The 20,329-nt window shown below is 47.7% G+C and overlaps 1 protein-coding gene and 1 pseudogene across 4 annotated transcripts in view; one reads left to right on the top strand and one right to left on the bottom strand.

Moving 5' to 3' along the window:
* CYSTM1 (cysteine rich transmembrane module containing 1) overlaps positions 1 to 5,963 on the bottom strand; it is a 50,601-nt gene extending 44,638 nt beyond the window's left edge. For 2 of the 3 annotated variants that reach the window (XM_079770686.1, XM_079770684.1), the window contains exon 1: positions 5,821 to 5,963. The gene's annotated coding sequence lies outside the window, so the exon portion shown is untranslated. Of the gene's footprint in view, positions 1 to 5,774 lie in introns of all 3 variants that reach the window. The other variant, XM_079770685.1, reaches the window with a different exon arrangement.
* A 9,600-nt stretch (positions 5,964 to 15,563) lies between these two features.
* On the top strand, positions 15,564 to 16,229 carry LOC307099461 (ribonuclease H2 subunit C-like; annotated as a pseudogene). The gene has a single exon. The product of its transcript is annotated as a ribonuclease H2 subunit C-like (transcript).
* Positions 16,230 to 20,329: the final 4,100 nt, after the last annotated feature.

Genomic DNA, 20,329 nt, shown 5'->3' with positions numbered 1-20,329 from the left:
TAAAGGGTCGCGGCATTAGAAAGGTTGAGAACCACTGTTCTAGATGCTTCCAATAACCATCCAACTACCACTGAGAGCAGTTTGTCCCAGTCGCCCCCTGGAAAAACCCAGCTGCAGGGCAAGATCCACAACTGTAAATAGTCCCATTGGTTCCAGGCCAACGTAACCAAAGGCCCCCTTTCCAGACTTTGTTAGTCACATATGGTCCTCTGCAGAAGCCACAGGACTGCCTGAACACAGGACTCCCCATTCTGCTTCTGCCTTCAGCTTCCGGAAGGACTCGCGAGGGTGGATCTCAGTCCCTTGTCCGACGGCTGACAATGCCAGCAAATCCTGCCCACAGCCCCTGCCCACACTGCTGGGGCCCCAGTGGAGAGGCACCTGCAGCTTCACCCAATGACTCAGGTCAGGGACTCTGGGCAGTACCCCACCAATGCTATCGAAAAGCAGGAGGGAAGTGAAGGCTGGCTCCTCAGAAAAAAAAGCTGTGGACCTCTAAATTACACCTGGTCACTGGGACAGGACAGCATCGTACGCCTGGAACTTCAAATAGCCAGGCCTCAAAGTGACAATGGGGGGAAATGAGGCCCAGCAAGAGGGAGGATTGAAAGAGAAAGCAGCAGTGAACAAGGGAAAGGAAAAGGAAAGAAAGCTGCTAACACAGAAAGTGAGTTGGGGAAATGAAAGGCTAGGTTAGAGCATGGAGAGAGAGAAAAGGGATGAACTCTGCCTCCTGCCAAGTTTAGAGGACACATTAGAAAGAGGACTGGCCCATCCTTCCCAACAAGCCTGACATGGCCACGACCCAACCAGGTCCCCCACCAGCACAGCCCCTGAAAGACTGTCTCTGCCCCGCTCTCCCGCATACCCCAGCCCTGGATTAGGCTTTGTGGGAAAATTGAAATCGTGATGGCTTAGAAAGAGACCCCTACAGCTTAATGTGCTGGTAATTTAAGCACTCCTGGTTCCTGACGGACACCAAACCAGCCCTGGCTTTGCGCCACCATTAAAGCATGCCCTCCTGGCCCATGGAGGAAGCAGCAGCTCAGCCAGCCCTGCAGGATGGCTGTTAATGGACAAGAGTGAATTTCACTTCACACCAACAAGTACCACTGGTGCCTACCATGTGCAGCACCCCAAGAGACCATGTACTAGTACAAGCGCAGGGCAGCTCACTCTCCCCTCCTTTCTTCTCTTCATTTTCACAGAATTTTTAAAGGAGCAGGCACTATGGACAACACAAATTAGAAAACACAAATGCTAGATGCTATCTTCAGATTTCTGTCATTAGTACTACCCACAAAGAGCTACTGCATATGTGGAAAACAAGGGGCTCAAAGTATGGGGTACTGATGAATTAAAATAAATAACAGCATCCACCCTGAACTAAAACCTGAGTTTTCCAAGAGCATACTTACACAGAAAGAACAATATACCACAGCACCAAAGAAGTCACTCCCCTGGTGAAGGGACTAGAATTTAATATAGCATACAGTCTTACCACCACTTAGGCCTCCGGGCAAATTTCATATAAAAACACCAGTGGTTTCACACTGACTGCACTTATTTCTTTTTAACGCTTAGATTTTTCACTGCTGTCTTCCCAGTATCAGAGCCACATGGAGTTCCAGGAGATGGGATTTAAGGGGCCCCTACCACAAGCCAGCCCTACCACCTGCCTACTGACCTCTGAAAAAAATTCACTTAGTGAATCGTATCTTTGGCTGAAGGCAGTATTTATTCTCCCCAATGATCCTGCCCAAGGTCCTGACACCGGAAGCTGACTGGTGAAGTACTGTGCACGGCATTAGAAATTTAACGTGGCAGAAGTCTAACACCACTTCCCAGGAATTCTTCTCCCCCAAAACCTTTGCGGTTCCATTGTTCCCCATCCCTACCTTTCTTTGAACACTGACCACGTGGTCAGATAATTTGCAGTAACGATGTGTTTTCTGGGCCAGTTCTCTTGGGACTAACTAACGATTCTTTAGCATAAATCATCAGAGAACTAATGATAGGCACCTGTGAATAAGACATTACTCCCCAATGAGTAAATGCAGGTAAATCAAACCCTCCTCTCACCATAACTACCAACACTCCCTTAAACCATTTAATTGAAAGGGTTCAGAAAAATATATATCATCCCTTGTTTTCTGCAGAGTCATACCACAGGCTTGTTGGCCACAGAGACTGTATTCAAACGATTTGCCTCCTTTGCTTGAGGCCTAAATCAGTACAAATATTCCACATGTCTCCTAAAAACTACAAAAAAGAAGTCATTCCAAGCTCACTTCCTTCTGAAGGGCACTTTGTATATAGTGCCCAAAGCATTGTAAACTTTTTCTGGCTAGAGGCTGGAGGATCAACTTATGCTCAATCCCCTGGCTTCCATACAGCTGTTTTTTTAATTGCTGACTCCCATTTTATAGCCAAGCCATTTAGTAGCGTTGGCCCGGCGTGGGGAGCATGAAGGCCTGAGCTCAGTCTGAGGAAAACAAGAAGCCTCTCCCTTTCCTGTCAGAATTTCACTCAAGTGAGAACTATGCTTGTCAACAAATGTCAAAAGTCTAAGAGGTGGATGTAACAGTTCCGTACAGTTCCTGGGAACACCAGCAAGCATTTGAATCTCTACTTGACCGAGCAGTAGGATTGGTGGACATAGGATAGGGGATTTTAAAGAAATGACTATTTCACTCATTTCATTTTGTGAGCTTTATTACCTACTTCTGTCTCTGATGAGCTTAATAACAAAGTCCTTTAGGGTTGACAGGGTGTTGGGTCCAAAGCCCCATACCTTCTAGGCTACTGATTGACTCCTAGGCATTCTGAAAGAGTGGGGGGGAATCTGGACTGGTTTACATGTGAAATACAAACAGCACTTACGCTCAGGCCTGCGGATCCTGATTATAGGCACGTTGGTAAACCAAGCCCAAATACTCCAGGAAAAAACAACAACAACAACAAAGCCTTAGGGTTTGAAGGAGGCTTTTACAAAAATTTAGAACGTCCATCTCCTTTTTTATTTCACTACATCTCAAAATTTACCATTCATTCAAGAATTAAAATATTTGATTTGGATGAGCTCAAACTTCATACAAGCCTCTCATTAATTCTCTGCAGTACCTCTGTGAAGGGAGGACTGACTGACCCTGTTTCAAGGTCGAGGAAGAAGTTTCAGTGCCAAGAGAGGAGGGCCCTGCCGAGGCCTTGGGTGACAAAGGTGCAGGCCCAGATTGCTCCGGAGGGTCTCTGGCCTCTCCTAGTCCTGCCTCTCACCTGGGCCTCGTTCCCGGTAAGGGACGGCATTTCACTTTCTCAACAGAACACCCAGTCCCAGGGAGCCGTGCTTAGGGAAAACACACTAATGCTTTTTTTCCTGACACGAAGTCTTAACTTCTCTACCGCTGGGCAAATTTGTGGAGGTGGCAGAGGTGAAAGAAAGCGGAAAATTCCCCCAAACTTTTGACCTACTTAACCGCCTCGGCAGCACACAGTTACAGTGTTTGGGGGAGTGGGGGGTGGACTGCTTCTTTCCAAAGGAAGAAGGATTAGCTGGCGGGTTCAAATATTTCCAAAGAGATTTAGAAAATGGTTAACAATTTTAAAAAATCTAATATCCAGTATTCTTAATATTATGAGGCCCCCGCAAAGCCCCTTAAGAACCACTATTATAACAAGGGGGAGATGGGGACTCAACGGGTAAGTAGTAATATGCGGTAAACACAGTGTTCAGGTGACCTGTCTTAAGATTTCTTTTACAGAGAATGACTTCACTGATGTGACTGGAAGCTCACTCTCCCCAGGTGCCACCACTCCGGATTTGCCCTCCCTTGAGTGCTGGGCAGGTTTCTAGGTTTATACACAAACCAGCTTCGGCCGGCCACCTTGGCCAAGTTCTCAACAATTCCCTAAAGTTTAGGGCCTAAACTACCTTTTACTGTATGAGATCCCTGGAGGTCCAATTCTGTTTTCTGGAGTCAAACAAATACAAAACAAATTGGTGGGAAGATTCAGCCATTTTACCTCCTTCCAGAAAACAGAAGTTCCTAAGGTTCAACATAAAATGGACATCAGCGCATTTTTTGAGTCACAGAATGAGTGAATTCCAGAGCTGGGAAAAACCTTGAATCACCAAATCATTCCTCTTCAGTAACCAAAACATTTTTTTCTCCTGTTTCTCAGGAAGTTAAGACAAAACGGCCAATTAACACTTAAGCAATCTGATGCTGGGAAGCCCACAAGCTGAGGGGAACAGGTAGAAAAGAGGAACGCTGTTCTACAATTAACAAAGAGCAGGGGCCTCCTTTCAGCTTCCCCAGTGCCCATCTTCACGTTTTGGGCACTGATTCTCCCTTAATAACTTCCCCCCATTAAATCTCCTCCCAGTCACTTGGGGTTTCGATTCCCCCCTGAAGACAAGAGGTTTTGGTAAGAGTTTGGAACCTCTGAAGAACAAGTGCTGCCGACAACCAACCAACCGCCCGCCCACCGCACAGACACAGGGTGGGGCAACAATCGTTTACAGTTGTTCGTATGGAAAACAGTAATGAATAAAAAAGTAACACAAGAATCAACTGTGTTTCGCGTGCTTACAACTGTAAACCTACCTGTGCCCCACCCTGTAGAGGGGCGCAAAGTTCTCCGGCAGTCATCACATCTGGCCAAAGGAGACCAAGGGAGCTGCCGCGGGCGCTTCCTTTCTCCCGTAAGAAGGAATTTTTGCTTTAATCTGCTAACAATGGCTGGGCTGTAGGCGCCTGACAGTTACAAACATTTCATAACCAGGGTTCGCAGAATCCCATCACACCAGAGTTCCAAGTGCGGTCACCTCTTTGCCAGGTTGTCACAAGAGCCTCCCCAGGGTCTCCCCATTCCTGGGATCCCCCTACCTCCAACCAGTCAACGCCTCAGGGACTCCCGCGGCACGCAATACCCAGCTGGGCACTAAGAGTTTTCCTAACCGGGACTAACCTAATTCTCCAAACTTTCCCCCACACACACGGCCCCAGGGCTCAGTCCAGCCAGTCACAGAATCTTCCTCCCTTTTCCTCCAGCGCAGGGACTGCGGTCTCCGGAGGTCTCCTTCCTCCCTCCCTCTTCTCTCCCAATTCCCCGCGGGGGCTGCGAGAACAGTCCCCGCTGCGCAGGGCTCCGCTCAGGTTTCACCCCCCAACAGGTCTACTAGAACCCCAACCCACCGCTCTCAGCGGTCAGGATCCCCACTCACCACAGCTCGCCGTCTGCACACCCTGCGCCCCTGCTCCCACCCGCGGGGCTCCGGGGCGGCCTCCCGCCCCCCCGCAGACCGGGCTCCGAGCTCCGAGTAGGTCCCCGGCAGCGCCCCAGAAACCGCAGCCCAAGGCAAAGAGATGCAGAAGCCTCCCGCAGACGTCCACCGAGGCGGGGTGTGGCGAGTCTGGCTTCGAGCCCGCCGATTCCTTGAGCTGCGAGGCCACCGAAACGCAGAGCCCCTTGGTCCACCGCCCAGAGGCCCCCCGGGGCGGCGGATCCCCACCCCGCTCCTCGCCCCCAGCCTCCGCCAGCTGCGCGGCGACCGGGAACCGGAGGAACAGCCGAGGGGTGAGGGGGTGCGTGTGTGGCGGGGAGACACTGGTGGGCATCGGCTAGGCTCGCCGGGACCCCCCCCCTCTCCGGGGGCTTCGCGCGCCCCGCTTCGTAGCCGGCCCATCCCGCTCCGTTGTCTGCCGCCCTCGGGGAGCCCCGGGGAGCCGGGGGACGCGCACAACCCAGGAAGGGCCCTGCCCGCGCCTCACCCCCTCTCTGGTCCCAGCTTGGCCGGCCGGGGCCGCCGAGCCTCACCTCTTCACCAGTGGACTGGGCGCCGGTTGGGACGGAGCGGACGGGACCAGGCGAGACCGCACAAATAGCGCCGCACCAGCCGCGGAGTGAGCGGCAGCGGCGCGCCTGACGTCACCGCAGTCCCAACAGCCGCGAGCGGCGAGTCACCTGATCACCCTGGCAACGCGCGCGGGGCGTGCGGAGGGCGGCGTCACAGCGCGGGCCCCGCCCCGCCCGGGCCCTCGGGCGCCGAGGCAGCGCTGCGCAGCCGCCAGCGCCTGGGGGGCTGGAGAGCCGGCTCCGGCCTCGGAGCTGGGCTGGGTGCGCGGGACGCCAGCGGGCTCTCCCCTCCGGTTGGGTCGGTTCTCTGAGACTCCAAACGACCTCCCTCTCCGCTAGAGCAAGTGCCTGGAAGGCAGGGCCTCTGTCCGGAGTCCCCAGCCCAGTGCGTGCACACAGGTTAGCTGCGGGCTGCTCCTCTCCGAATATTCTTCCGTTTAGACCAGTGATGGCGAACCTGTGACACGCGTGTCAGCACTGACACGCGTAGCCATTTCTGATGACACGCGGCTGCATGCGAGGATGAAACATTTGCTGCTCCTGAGGATGAAACATTTGCGACTAGAGTCTTGGAGTTAGTTTTTTCCTCAAAGTGACACACTACCCGAGTTATGCTCAGTTTTTTGGCGAAGTTTGACACACCAAGCTCAAAAGGTTGCCCATCACTGGCTTAGACCCAGCGAGGCTCCGGAGTTGACTCCCCGAGCTGAACCTGGGAGGACGGGGCTGAGGCTGACACCCGGATAGTGCTGTCTGGCCACGTTTCCTCCTCACAGCAAACAGCGCAGGCTTTGCTGGGGAATGTAATCAGACTTCATTCATTCAGGAGAGCGGAGGGGAGGGGCTGGAGCCCAGGCCTCCTGTTCTGAAGGCCTTCCCCCCCCCCCCCGCCCCCCCCCCCCTATAGTCAACAGAAAAGAAATCCCTGAAATACTCCCAGAGCAAAGCCTAAGACAAGCCTGTAAGTCTTTGTGGAAAAGGTTTTTTGTTTTTCATTTTACAGATTGATTTTACCTTCAAATTCCTCCCCTTGCTTGCTATTACCATATGCCTACACCTCTACAAGAATTTGAAAAGATATCTGCACCACTATATTCTTTGCAGCATTATTTACTGTAGCCAAGATACGGAAAAAACCTAAGTGTCCATGGGTAGACGATTGGATAAAGAAGAAGTGATTATATATGGAATATTACTCTGACTTTCCAGTCTCTGGACATAAACCATCAGCCTCAAAATAAAATTCTCACGCCCCATAGAGAGGTCCCAGTTAGAGAGCCACTGTGTAGCTCATCTCTTTTTCCTGAGTTTCATTTATATTTTACTCTTCTACACCCTGCACCACTATGGAGGTTTCATGTATGTTGACCTTGCCTCTCAGACTATGGAATTTTAGACCAAAAAGTTATTTATAATTAACTTCTAGTGAGAAACTTTTGGTGCCTGGCAATGGGCAATGCCAGGATGACTGAAGCATGGTCACGGAAGACCGCGAGTTTATGGGACGTGTGTCTCATATCCAAGTACCACCTGTCCTGTTTATTACTTACTTAATGGTTTTATTTACATGACGCTTTTTGACTTTTATACATTTATTTAAAAATGAAACTAGTGTATAGGGGGTGGGGGAAGACAGTTGTAAAAGGCAGAGAAGAATCATGGCTCCAGCCAGAAAGAGTTGTACTAATAGGGGAGAGGAGATTGAAAATGTGAGTCCAGGACCCAAGGGGCAGAGATTAGTGGTCAGGAAGAAGGTGGGAGCAGGGCTGGGGCAGCCGGACCTGGGGCGTCTGGCAGGTCTGAGGAGGGGAACTCCAACTGGATTTCTGCTTTCTAGTACCATTCGGAGGATTAACAGAGAAAATGAATATGAAAACTAAGCATGTTGCCTGGCACATAGTAAGTGCTCCAAACTGTTGGCTTTTATTAGTGGTAGTAGTTTTTCTAAGGGCTGGGGAGAAGAGGATAGATTCGATATGAGAACTATAGGGACCACCAAAGCTCCCCGAAGTGGGAAATGGGATGCAATATTTTGTGAAAAATTCTTTGGTAGCAGAATTCAGGCTGGTCGGATGAGAAAGCAGGGTCACAGCAAAGGTGTGGTCCCAGCGGGTGAAGAAGGGCTGACAGTGGAGTAGAAACAACCCCTCCTGAAAAGGAGAAAGCCTGCTCCACTCAGACATGTGCGCAAGTCAGAGCCTGGCTTGAGGAGGTGCTCAATAACCCTATTCAATGAACATCTCTAAATGATGCATAAGTTGAACAACGTCTTTTTGGAGCTCACAGGCTCAATGACGAGCACTTGTAGAATTCCTCTGTGTCAAATACTAGGGAAGTCCACGAAGACCTGGCTTATTTTGATGTCTTCCCCTGCACCCCCCGCCCCCAACAACAACAACAAAACACACGTCAAAGGAAAGCCAGTGAATGTGGTCAGTACCTGCACAAAACCCAGAAAAGAACAACTGGACTCTTTTCTCATGCCAGGTATCAAAGAAAGGGTTACATTTCTTCTGTTGTTTCCTAGCTCCCTACTCTGCTGGATTCTAATGGAATTTGAGGTTCAGGTAAAGGAGAAAGAGGCAAAGCGATCAGTTTGCTTCTGGCCATGGTCCAAGGTTTGATTTTCACCTGAACAATGGCCCTCACAGTTTTGTGCCTCTTTTTCTGGTCTACATTTTCAAATTCCAAATTGCTAGTCAGGATGTCTCCATTGCTAGTGAACTAAAATGCTATTCAAGTTGGTTTAAGAAAGAGAATTTATTGGTTCATGACACCAAAAACCCAGAGGCGAATCTGAACTTCAGGCAAAGTTGGATCCAGGCACTCCAACACTGGCACCAGGAAATCCCAGGCCTTCTCTCCCTCAGCGCTCTTTTCCCCGCATTCTCAAGCAGTCCCTCTGAGAGTATCAGAATTACATCCTCACAGTGAAAAATCCCAGCAGACAAAAGCTTTCTTTTCCCCAACAGTCCTAAGAAAGGCTCCAGATTGGAGCTTAGTGTTTGCACTGTATGTGGGCAACTTGCTTTTCTCTGAATGTGTGGCTGCGGCCAAGGGATATGACACCTTGGCTAGGGGTGACTCCTCTGGAGCCGGGCGGTGAGGTTAGCACCCCCCTCCCTCCCCCATATCTCACATTTGAAAGTGTGGAATAATAAGAAAAAAAAATCAACACATAAATTAAAAATAACCTGTAAGTCCATTTGCATTTATAAAATGAACCAACAATAATTTAGCACATAACAATGATAGATCTTCCCTTCCCCCAACTGGTGGGCGGAGTATGATGTAACCTGCACCTGCGGCCTGGACATACCTGAGTACCTAACCAGGCACCTTATATGGACTATACATTGAACCACCAATCAGCACCTGCCAAATACCCTAAGTACCTGAGTGACTATGTACCTTATATGGACCGTACATTAAGCCACCAATCAGCACGTGCTGAGTACACTAAGCCCCCATTCCTTCCCATTCCTCCCCTCAAAAGGCGTGTTCCCCTCTGCACGTGTTGCTGCTCTCCCCTTGCGAGACAGCCCGGCAGGTCCTTCTCCTCTAATAAAGCCTGTAGTCCTGGTGTTCGGCCTCTGTCTGATCTTTCAAACATATGAAGAATAAGAATTCAGGAAAACATTAAGTTCACATATTCATTCAACACAGTTACTAAGTGCCTACCATGTGCCAGGGACTGTACCAGGCTCTGAGGGTGTAGGAATAAGCAAAACAGATTTTTAAAAATCCTTGCTTACATGAAGCTTACATTCCAGTAGGTGTGTCTGTCTGTACACCATCTTCAAGTCTCCTCTGCCATTGACAATAGTATGCCAATAGCACGCAGGGCAAATTCTCAGTGAGTGCTTCCCCTAGGCGCGGCTTTCCCCTGGCGCTCTGCCTCGTTATCCTCTTCTTCCCGGGGGTTAAACACAGGCTTCAGATAGATGCAGACCCCCTGTTCGAGAGCCACAGGAAATAAGTGGTAGAATCGAGACTGAAACTCACACCTCCATATCTGCCTTTTACCTTGTACCCTCTCTTAGGGTGTGGATGGGGGGTTATGTGGAGTGGGTGGGTGGGGGGGATTATGGCAAACTGGAGAACAACCTGTGCAAAGGGAGCCACTGTTACTCAGTTCCAGCCACTTGTCAAAGGGGAGTGTGGCCCAGTGTGGCCAAGTTTTCTGATTTTTCAAGAGAAGCCAGCAAACAGGATTTTGATGTGAAAACCAAAAACACTGTGAAAGCCAAAAATAATCCAACTGGGCATAATTCAGGCCACAGGTCTGTCCCTCTGTTGGAGGCCACACTTGCCCAGGAGGGGCCCTGGGCAGGTAGGATTCCAAATAGCAACCCTGAAACTAAATATGGGCCAAAAAAAAAAAACCCAAAACAAAACACCCTGCAAATATAGCTGTGGTCTTTGCATAAAGTATTTATTTCTTAGGTTGATTTTATAAGGCTAAGGTAGAAAAGTGGTGCCCTTGTTTACCAAAAAAGCAAAGTCCTTAATGAAAGGTAACGGCCAGCGAGGGAGAAGCTGGAGCATCCCACCCCCCTCCTGTGGGGGAGGTCGGCAGAGAACCATCCTCTGCTGGGCTGACAGGCCATGCTTATCTGACAGGGAAAATTTAACTTCAGGGCGGCCTCTGTGTTACATCTGAGGTCCTAATAATGATCATTATACCGTCAGCGCACAAGACATGGTTCAAAATAATTCTCCTCCTAAAAGTCACATTCTCCTAGCTCAGTGGTCGGCAAACCGCGGCTCGCGAGCCACATGCGGCTCTTTGGCCCCTTGAGTGTGGCTCTTCCACAAAATACCACGGCCTGGGCGAGTCTATTTTGAAGAAGTGGCATTAGAAGAAGTTTACGTTTTAAAAATGTGGCTCTCAAAAGAAATTTCCATCGTTGTACTGTTGATCTTTGGCTCTGTTGACTAATGAGTTTGCCGACCACTGCTCTAGCTTCCTGGCCCTTCCTGGCTTCCTCCACCCATGGCCTCCCGCGCTCAGTAAGCCTTTCCTCTTCCCCAACCCCTTTGCCAAGGGCTGGCAGCCGCAGGACACAAGGCGGTCTCATCAGGAGGCCGGGGGATGGGGGGGCTGTGACTGGAATGGAGTTGGACTCTGACTGGAATGAAGTTGGTCTCCTGGTGGTGGTAGTGCCTCTTCTGTGTTGGCCTTAGGAGGGAGGAAGAGCTTTCATGTTTAAAAAAACATTTGCACCAGTGATAGACTGAAACTGTAAGTCAATAGTTTTACTTTAAAAGTGTAAAGGACTTCCCATCCATGGGATCTTAACAAGATCAAACAACCTCTGTTTACTACAAGATCATTTCAGAAAGGAAGTAAAATCTGGCACATGAAGAATCCCTTTCTGTTCTCAAGATAGTAACTTTGCAGCCATATGCCATGTGTATTTCATCATAGAGAACAGTGCTGCAGTGCGCCGGGGACAGATTTGCTGCTGCCGCTGCCACCTCCACCACCTCCTTCTGTCGCTTGGATAAAGCTGAGGCATGTGGCATCGCTGTGAGATTCTTAGAAGTGCTCCTGCCTGGGACCCTACAGCAGGAGGCTCTAAATCCCAGCTCCTCTGGCCTGGGAAGGGTTTTCTTTTGAAAACACACATAGTAAGGACTTAGGTACCTTCTGAAAGGGATGGGACAAAGAAAACTTGTACCGTCCCTTCCTTGCTTGGAAGATCACTTAAGATTAGGAGATGACGTGACTTTTCCCACTCAGGGAGGCAGAGCAATGCTATGATTAGGAGTGTCCAGAGACCTGGGTTCTAGTCCTCGTTCCCCTACCTCCTTGCCACAGGGCCCAGAGCAATTTGCTAATCCTTTTTGGGCTTCAGTTTTCTCATCAGTTGGTTGGAGAATCATCCTGGACACCAAAAGGTTGCAGGTTCAATTCCCGGGGCCTATACGGAAGGCAACTGATCAATGTTTCTCGCATGACACTCTCTCTCTCTCTCTCTCTCTCTCTCTCTCTCTCTCTCTCTCTCTCTCTCTCTCTCCCGCTCTCTAAATCAATAAAACATATCCTCGGGTGAGGAGTAAAAAAAAATGGGTCTGACCACAAGGAGCATTGGTGAGACGCCATGCGTGCAGTGGAAGCTGCTCTCTCTACACATGAAGTATGGTAGCAACCATACTTAGGTACAAACTGAATAATGAATCTAAGGTTTAGATTCATTCCCAAAAGACGAGTAGGGAATGAAATAAGGCTTTAAGGACATTCATACATTCATCTCAGGTAAAAATTGCTGTTTAAATTTTAACCCTGCTCTTTTGGTGCCTGCACATACTTACTTGCTTAAACAATAGGGTAGTTACCTCAGCCCCAGACTGAGACCTGGAAACTCACATTAACCCATCCCACATCACAAAGGTCATTTTCCTGTGCCTGTGGACCAGAACCACAGGAGACTGATTCACACTGACTCAGTGGCTCCAGGAGTTGACTACCTTTAGAGATTATTAACCCTGCTCAGTTCTGCTTTTGTACAATCTGCTTTCGCAAGGGAGGTCCGCATTCCAATGTCTAAAATTCTTGTGGTTTAGACCTTTAAAAGGACTGCCTACACCTGGGATGGCGCGGTCGTGAGGGTGGCCACCTGCGTATGGTGCCCTCGCGGCCGTCCTGGCCAGTTTCAATAAATCCTTGCCTGCTTTTTTAAATCAATTAGCAGCCTCTGGTGGTCTTATTGTTGACTCCAGGGTTCGACCCCACAACACACAGAGCTTGTTCTGTTCACCGCAGCCTCCATGAATCCCCATCCTGCCCCCAATCCACACCCTAGGAGAGGTACCAGTTAAAAGTCAGACTCACGCTCCCATCTTGGCTCCACCCTTATTCCTGTGGCTCCTTGGACAGTTGACCAGGAGTTACACATGGTGACCAGAGCGATTCTATGGCAATTCTTCAGCTGCACCGTGGAAACACAAGCTATCTTTGTTCCCACCACATCCAGAGTCTTGTTTTAGCTGTCATCTGTACCTGAATTTTGTCCAGACGGGAGTGTGGCTGTCCTGCCTCCTGCTCCAGCCCCTGGAGAGTAGGTATGGAGTCCTCCTGCACCAGAGTGGGAGGGGCACTTTGTACATATACAGATTCCTGGGCTCCATCCTAGACGCACTGTTTCTGAATCAGTGGGGCCAGGGCCTAGGAATCTTCAGGTGTAACAAGCCCTCGGAGGGAGCAGATGCAGGTAAAAGTTAGCCTTTCGGCCCTCCGGTGCCTCAAACTCAAACAGGTCTTTACCTCAACCTGTTTTTCCTCATGTGTCCTGCTTATTAGACCAAGGCAACAAAAACAAAAATAAATAAGTGGGCCCTAGCCGGTTTGGCTCAGTGGATAGAGTGTCAGACTGCAGACCAAAGTGTCCGGGTTCGATTGCAGTCAAAGGCAGGTACCTCGGTTGCAGGCTCCTCCCCGGCCCCGGGGCCCTGGTTGGGGCTCCTGCAGGAGGCAACCAATCGATGTTGTTTCTCTCACATAGATATTTTTCTCTGTCTTTCCCTCCCTCTTCCACTCTCTCTAAATCAATGGAAAAATATCCTTGGGTGAGGATTAAAAAAATAAAATAAAATAAAATAAACAAGTGGGACTACATCAAAATAAAAAGCTCTGCAAGCAAACAAAACCATCAACACAGTAAAAAATTTACTGAATAGGAGAAATTATTTGCAAGTCATATAGCTGATATGGGCTGATATCAAAAATATATAAAGAACTCACACAATTCAATAGCAAGAAAACAAACAACCTGATTAAAAAATAGGCAGAAGAGCCCAGCCGGCATGGCTTAGTGGTTGAGTGTGGATCTATGAACCATGAATTCACAGTCTGATTCCCTACAGGGCACATGCCCAGGTTGCCGGCTCCAGCAGGGGGTGTGCAGAAAGCAGCCAAGCAAGGATTCTCTCTCATCATTGATGTTTCTATCTCTCTTTCCCTCTCCCTTCCTCTCTGAAATCAATTAAAAAAATTTTTTTTTAAAAAATAGACAGAAGATCTGAGTAGACATTTTTCCAAAGAAGATACAAATGGCCAACAGGTACATGAAAAATTGCTCAACATCACTAATCATCAGGGAAATGCAAACCAAAACCACGATGAGATATTACCTCACACCTATTAGAATGGCTAGTATAAAAAAGACAAATAACAAGTGTTGGCGAGGATGTGAAGAAAAGAGAACCCTAGTGCACTGTTGGTGGGAATGTAAATTGGTACAGTGACTATGAAAAACAGTATGGAGGCTCCTCAAAAATTTAAAAATAGAACTACCATATGATCCAGCAATTCCACTTCTGGGTATTTTTCCAAACAAAACAAAAACACTAATTTGAAAAGATACCTGCACCCCCATGTTCATTGCAACGTTATTTACAATGGCCAAGATATGAAAACAACTTTAGTGTTCACGAATAGACAATTGTATAAAGAAGAAATGGTACATATATACAAAGGAATATTACTCAGCCATAAAAAATAATGAAGTTTTGTTCATTTGCAACAACATGGAACTTGAAGGTATTATGCTAAGTGAAATATGTCAGAGAAGGACAAATACCATATAATCTCACTTAAATGTAGGATTTATAAAAAAAAAACACAAGCAAATCCAAACTCATAGATACAAAAAACATATTAGTGGTTACCAAAGGTGGGAGGGGGGATTGGTAGTGAAATGGGTGAAGGGGAGTCAAAAGATATAAAATTCCATTTATTGGTATTTGTGGGATGTAATACACAGCATGTTTATAGCTAATACTACTGTATTGCATATTTGAAAGTTCCTAAGAGAGTAGATCTTAAAAGTCCTGATCACCAGAAAAAAAAAATTTGTAATTGTATAATGATGAATGTTAACTAGACTTTCTATTGTGGTGATCATTTCATAATACATACAAAGATCAAATCAGTATATTGTACTTCTGAAACTAATATAATGTTATGTGTCAATTAAACCTCAATAAAAATGATCATTTATAGCCATCTGGTGCCACAAACTCTGCAGACCTTTTCCTCAACCGGTTTCTCTCACGTGTCCTGCTTAATTGGACCATCAGCTCCCAGGGGAGCCAGGCCTTCAAGCCAGCAGAAACCTGAAGTCCCTGGGTTCAAGATAGTCCCAATCACCTCTTAGCAGCCTGGCCCTCCTCCTTGCTCACCCACACCTGTCAGGCCTTCCCCATGATCTCACATCAGAACCAGTGGTCTTGCTCTCCATTTGCCAGGTCTTGATCTGAAATGTAAACCTGGCCCTAATACCCCCTTACCTAAAATTCTTTAGGGGTGTCCCATACCCTGCAGCATCAAGTCTGAGGAGGCATTCAAAAGCCTCTCTCTCTAGTCTCTGATATTCTGCTACTTCCCCTCCTACAGGGAAGAACTCCAACAAGACTAAAACAGGGCAGGGCAAAAGTAGGTTTAAGGTTGTTTGTATGGAAAATCCTATCTAATAATAGAGTACCATGTAAATTACCATCACTCCGCTATGCCCACGATTGGGCGGCGGGAGGCTGGGGGGCGGGACTAGGAGTGGCCTATCCGGCCATTGAGAGGCACGGATCTGCTGCCACTGAGCGGGGCTACCCTGCTGTTGAGAGGTGCAGGGGGCGGGACTCCCGACCCCTGTGCCTCTCAATGGTCAGATCTGGGGCCGCTGATGGGGTCCCTCCCCCTGCGCCTCTCAACTGCAGGGTAGCCCCCCTCAGCGGCCGCGGACCATCAAAAGTGGGGGAGCGAGCTCTGGCCTCAGTCAGCGAGCCACGGAAACCCGGCAGAGGATGGAGAGCAGCGACGAGGAAGACATGGAGAAGCACCGCATCCACCTACGCCCCGTCGCTCTGCGCACACGCTGCACCTTCTGCCCTGTGAAGTCCGGGTTAACCGGCCCGCCCCTGTGGGGCGCTTTTTCACCCCGCCATCCGTCAGGGTCCCGATGGACTCGAAGTGTCGTTTCGGGGCGCAGTCTTAGGGGCGAGGAGGTGGAGGTGCCGCCTGGCCTGCTGGGATACGTGATGGTGATGGAAGAGAAGTCGGTGGGGAAGCAGGACTTTTCAGCGGGATCCGACAAGGAGGAGCAGGAGCTGGTGGAACTCCCGGAGGCGCTGGAGTGGGACTTCGACCGCTTTATTCGTGCCTCCGCCAGTTTCAGCCGCTTCACCCTGTGGGGCCTGGAGAGCATCCCTGGCCCGGATGCCAAAGTGCGTGCAGCCCTGACCTGGCCCAGCCTCGCTGAAGCGATCCATAAACAGGTGCCGCAGGACTGAGAACCAGCGCTTGAAACTGGAAGCCACCGATCCCTTCGCCAGCTCTCCACTTTGGATCCACTGAGTCCACCACCCCAATAAATGAGCTCTTTCACAGCAAAAACAAAAACAAAAACAAAAACAAAACAAAAAACAAACAAAAGTGGGGGACCTGGGTGCCTGTCTGCTCCGGCACCAGGCCTTTCAGAAGCCTCCACCGAGCCGGAGGCTTCTGAAAGGCCTGGTGCACGAGTGGACAGGCACCCAGCTCCACCGCGAAAAGTGAAAGCGTGTAGGGGACCCTACACGTGCATGATTCAATCATGCACTGGGCCTCTAGTAATACAATAAGTAATAATACAAGAATAAACTCGGTGTATCACATATTCACCACTGTGAACCTACTTTTGCCACACCCTGTGTTATGCTCAGGTCTTTGAATGTCTGCTTCTCTAGACACAGATCCTTCCATTGAAATAGCCTTTCTCTTCTGCTACTCTTCCTTCAAACTTCGGCTGAAATGTCACCTCCTCTGGGAGGCCTTCCCAGATGTTTCCAGGGTGTGCTGACCACTCCATCGTATATTCTTGTACACTTCCCAAACATGTCACCCATGGCCCAGTATTGGCTCTATTTCCTTATGTGTTTCTGCCCCACTAGTCCAGGAGGGATTTGCATTTTATTCATTTCAAATTCCAAACAGTTATCAGGGCTGATAAGGTCTTGCATGATCTGGTTCCTGCCAACCTCTCCACCCTATCTCCTACCACTCTCAGCCCCACCCACGTCGCCCAGTCACACTGCCCTTCGGACTGTTCCCAAGATCAGGAGACTCCTTCCTGATGCTAGGTCTTTGTTCCTGCAATTACTCTTTCCTGGAATGCCCACCCTCCCCTAGATCTTTCCATGCCGGCTCCCTCTGGGCATTCACCGCTCTGCTCAAACGTCAGAGTAGTCTCTATCCCCCGTATTCTTTCTTTAATACCATATTTTCTTCCGTTTGTAGCACTTACCACAAGCTATAGTTAATTCACTTTTAAGATCAGCCTTCTTGAGACATAACTGCCTACAATAAAAGGCATCCAGGCATAGAGTAAGATGAGTTTTGACAAATGCCCATGTAGCCACCACTCTACTCCAGATACAGAATATTTTCATAACTTGTACAATTTTCCTGATTCCTCTTTCCAGTCAATATCCCCCTGCTCCATGGCCAGCCCCAGTCAATCACTGCTCTGCTTTCTGTTCTACAACTTTGCTTGTTCTAGAACTTCATTTCAATGTGAGTATACAGTATATGCTCTTCGGTCTGGCTTCTTTCATTCAGCATGCTTTGAAGATTCATTCCTGTTGTAGCATTTATCAGTATCTGTTTCTTTTTATTACTGAGTAGTAAGCTACTGTATGAATGTGCCACAATTTATCTATTCCCCTGCTGATGGACACCTGGGCCATTTCCAGTTTTTGACTATTATGAATAAAGCTCCACTGGCAATTCATGCACAAGTCTTTGTGTGGACATACGTTTTCCTTTCTTTCAGATAAGTAGCTATAATGGAGCTTGCTGGGCACATGGTGTATTTAACTTTATAAGATACTGCCAAACCTTTTTCCAAAGTGATTTTCCATTTCACACTCCTGCCAGCAATGTGTGAGAGTTCCAGTTGTTCCACATCCTTGCCAGCACTTATTACCAGTTTTTTCAACTTTGGCCATTCTAATGGGTGTACAGTATTATCTAATTGTGGTTTTAATTTACATTTCCCTAATGGCTAATGATGTTGAACTATATTTCATGTGTGCATAGATATTAGTATATCTTCTTTTTAAAGAAATATATTTTTATTGATTTCAGAGAGAAAGGGAGAAGGAGAGAGAGATAGAGACATCAATGATGAGAGAGAATCATTAATCAGCTGCCTCCTGCATGTCCCACATTGGGGATCCAAGCCTGCAACCCAGGCATGTGCCCTGACTGGGAATCGAACCATGACCTCCTGGTTCATAGGTCAACGCTCAACCACTGAGCCACGCCAGACAGGCTATATATCTTCTTTTTAATGTATTTGTTAAAATCTTTTGCCCATATTCTAATTTGGTTGTTTGTCTTCTTATTTACTCAGTTAAAATATTTCTTTACATGTTGCAGACACAATTTACTTGTTAAAAATGTCTGTGTTGCAAAACTCTTCTAGTCCGACTGACCTTTCATCTTCTTAATGCTGTCATTCTCCCCTTTTATAATTACTCCTTTATGTGATCCAAAAATCTAACCCTAACCCTAACCCCACCCCCCGAAAGCCAATCCTGTCCTTATGGGGGAGACAGACTGTAAATAATTCAGTAATTGATACACATTTTATTAAGCCGAGATAAGTGCTATGAAGAAAAATAAAACAAGGTAAGAGAATTGTAATGATGGGTGGGAGGATGGGGCTCATTTTGACCATCAGGAAGGTCTCTGAGAAGCTGACATTAGACCTAGAACAAATGGAGTGAGAAACTGAGCCATGTGAATACCCAGGGCAAGAACATCCAGGTGGAAGGAACCGCAAGTGAAAAGCCTGGAGGGAGGAACGGGATATTAGAAAAACAACAAGGCCACTGTGGCTGGAGCGGAGTGAGGGGCAGAGTTGAAAGAGGTCGGGAGAGAGGTCTGGCAAACTTCAAAATGAATTTGAATGTCATTCTGAGTGTGGTGGGAAGCCACTGGAGAGTTTTCAGAAGAGGTATAACTTGTTCTCATTATGGTTTAAAAGTTAGGTGGGTACCATAGCATATATGTATTAGGAAGGTTAAAAAATTTTTTTTAAGTTATAATACCTAGTGCTGGCAGGGATACAGAGCAACTGTAACTTTCATACACAGCGTGTAGGATGCAAAATGGCACAGCCAGTTTGCAAAAGAGTTCGGCCATTTCACAAAAAGGTAAACTGACACCATGCAACCCAGCAATCCTGCTCCTAGGTATTTCCAAGTGAAATGAAGTTTATGTGCACACACAAACCTGTACACAAATGTTTACAGTAACTTTTTTACAATCATCCAAAACTGGAAGCAATTCAAATATCCTTTAACCAGCCCAGCCAGCGTGGCTCAGTGGTTGAGTATTGACCTATGAACCAGGAGATCACAATTCAATTCCTGGTCAGGGCACATGCCTGGGTTGTGGGCTCAATCCCCAGTAGGGGGCATGTAGGAGGCAGCATGATGTTTCTGTCTCTCTCTCCCTCTCCCTTCCTCTCTGACATCAATACAAATATATTTTAAAAATAGCCTTTTCCTGGTACATAGCTAAACTGTAGTACATCCATATAAGAATACTGCTAGGCAGTAAAAAGGAATGAACTATTGATAATAAACGCAACAACCTGGAGGGACCGTCCCTAAGGGTACTGTGCTTAATGAAAAAAATTCAATCTCAAAAGGTTACATACTGCCCTAACCGGTTTGGCTCAGTGGATAGAGCATTGGCCTGCTGACTGAAGGATCCCAGGTTCAATTCCAGTCAAGGGCATGTACCTTGGTTGCGGGCACATCCCCAGTAGGGGGTGTGCAGGAGGCAGCTGATTGATGTTTCTCTCTCATCGATGTTTCTAATTCTATCCCTCTCCCTTCCTCTCTGTAAAAAAATCAAATATATATATATATATATATATATATATATATATATATATATATATATATTTACATACTGCATGATTTATTTTTTTTATATATATTTTCATTGATTTCAGAGAAGAAGGGAGAGGGAGAGAGAGATGAAAACATCAATGATGAGAGAGAATCATTGATAGGCTGCCTCCTGCATGTCCTCTACTGCGGATCAAGCCCTCAACCCTGGCATGTGCCCTTGACCAGAATTGAACCCGGGACCCTTCAGTCCACAGGCTGACGCTCTATCCACTGAGCCAAGCCAGCTAGGGCTGTATGATTTAATTTATATAACGTTCTCAAAATGACAAAACTATAGAGATGGAGAGCAGATTAGTGGTTGCCAGGGGACAGGGAGATGTGAAGTGAGAGTGGGTGTGACTACAAAGAAGTGGCACTGGAGTTCTTTGGTGACAATGTGACAGTTTTCTACCTCGATTATGGTGGTAGACATATGAATCTACGCACGGGATTGACGTGCGTAGAACTATACACACACCCTCATACACAAATGAATGCAGGTTTAAAAAATGGTGAATACTGCCGA

This window comes from Cnephaeus nilssonii, assembly GCF_951640355.1.
Source record: "Cnephaeus nilssonii genome assembly, chromosome: 5".
Taxonomy (NCBI): Eukaryota; Metazoa; Chordata; class Mammalia; order Chiroptera; family Vespertilionidae; genus Cnephaeus; species Cnephaeus nilssonii.
Note: the sequence above shows the minus strand (reverse complement) of the source record. Positions and strands in the feature narration are given on the sequence as shown.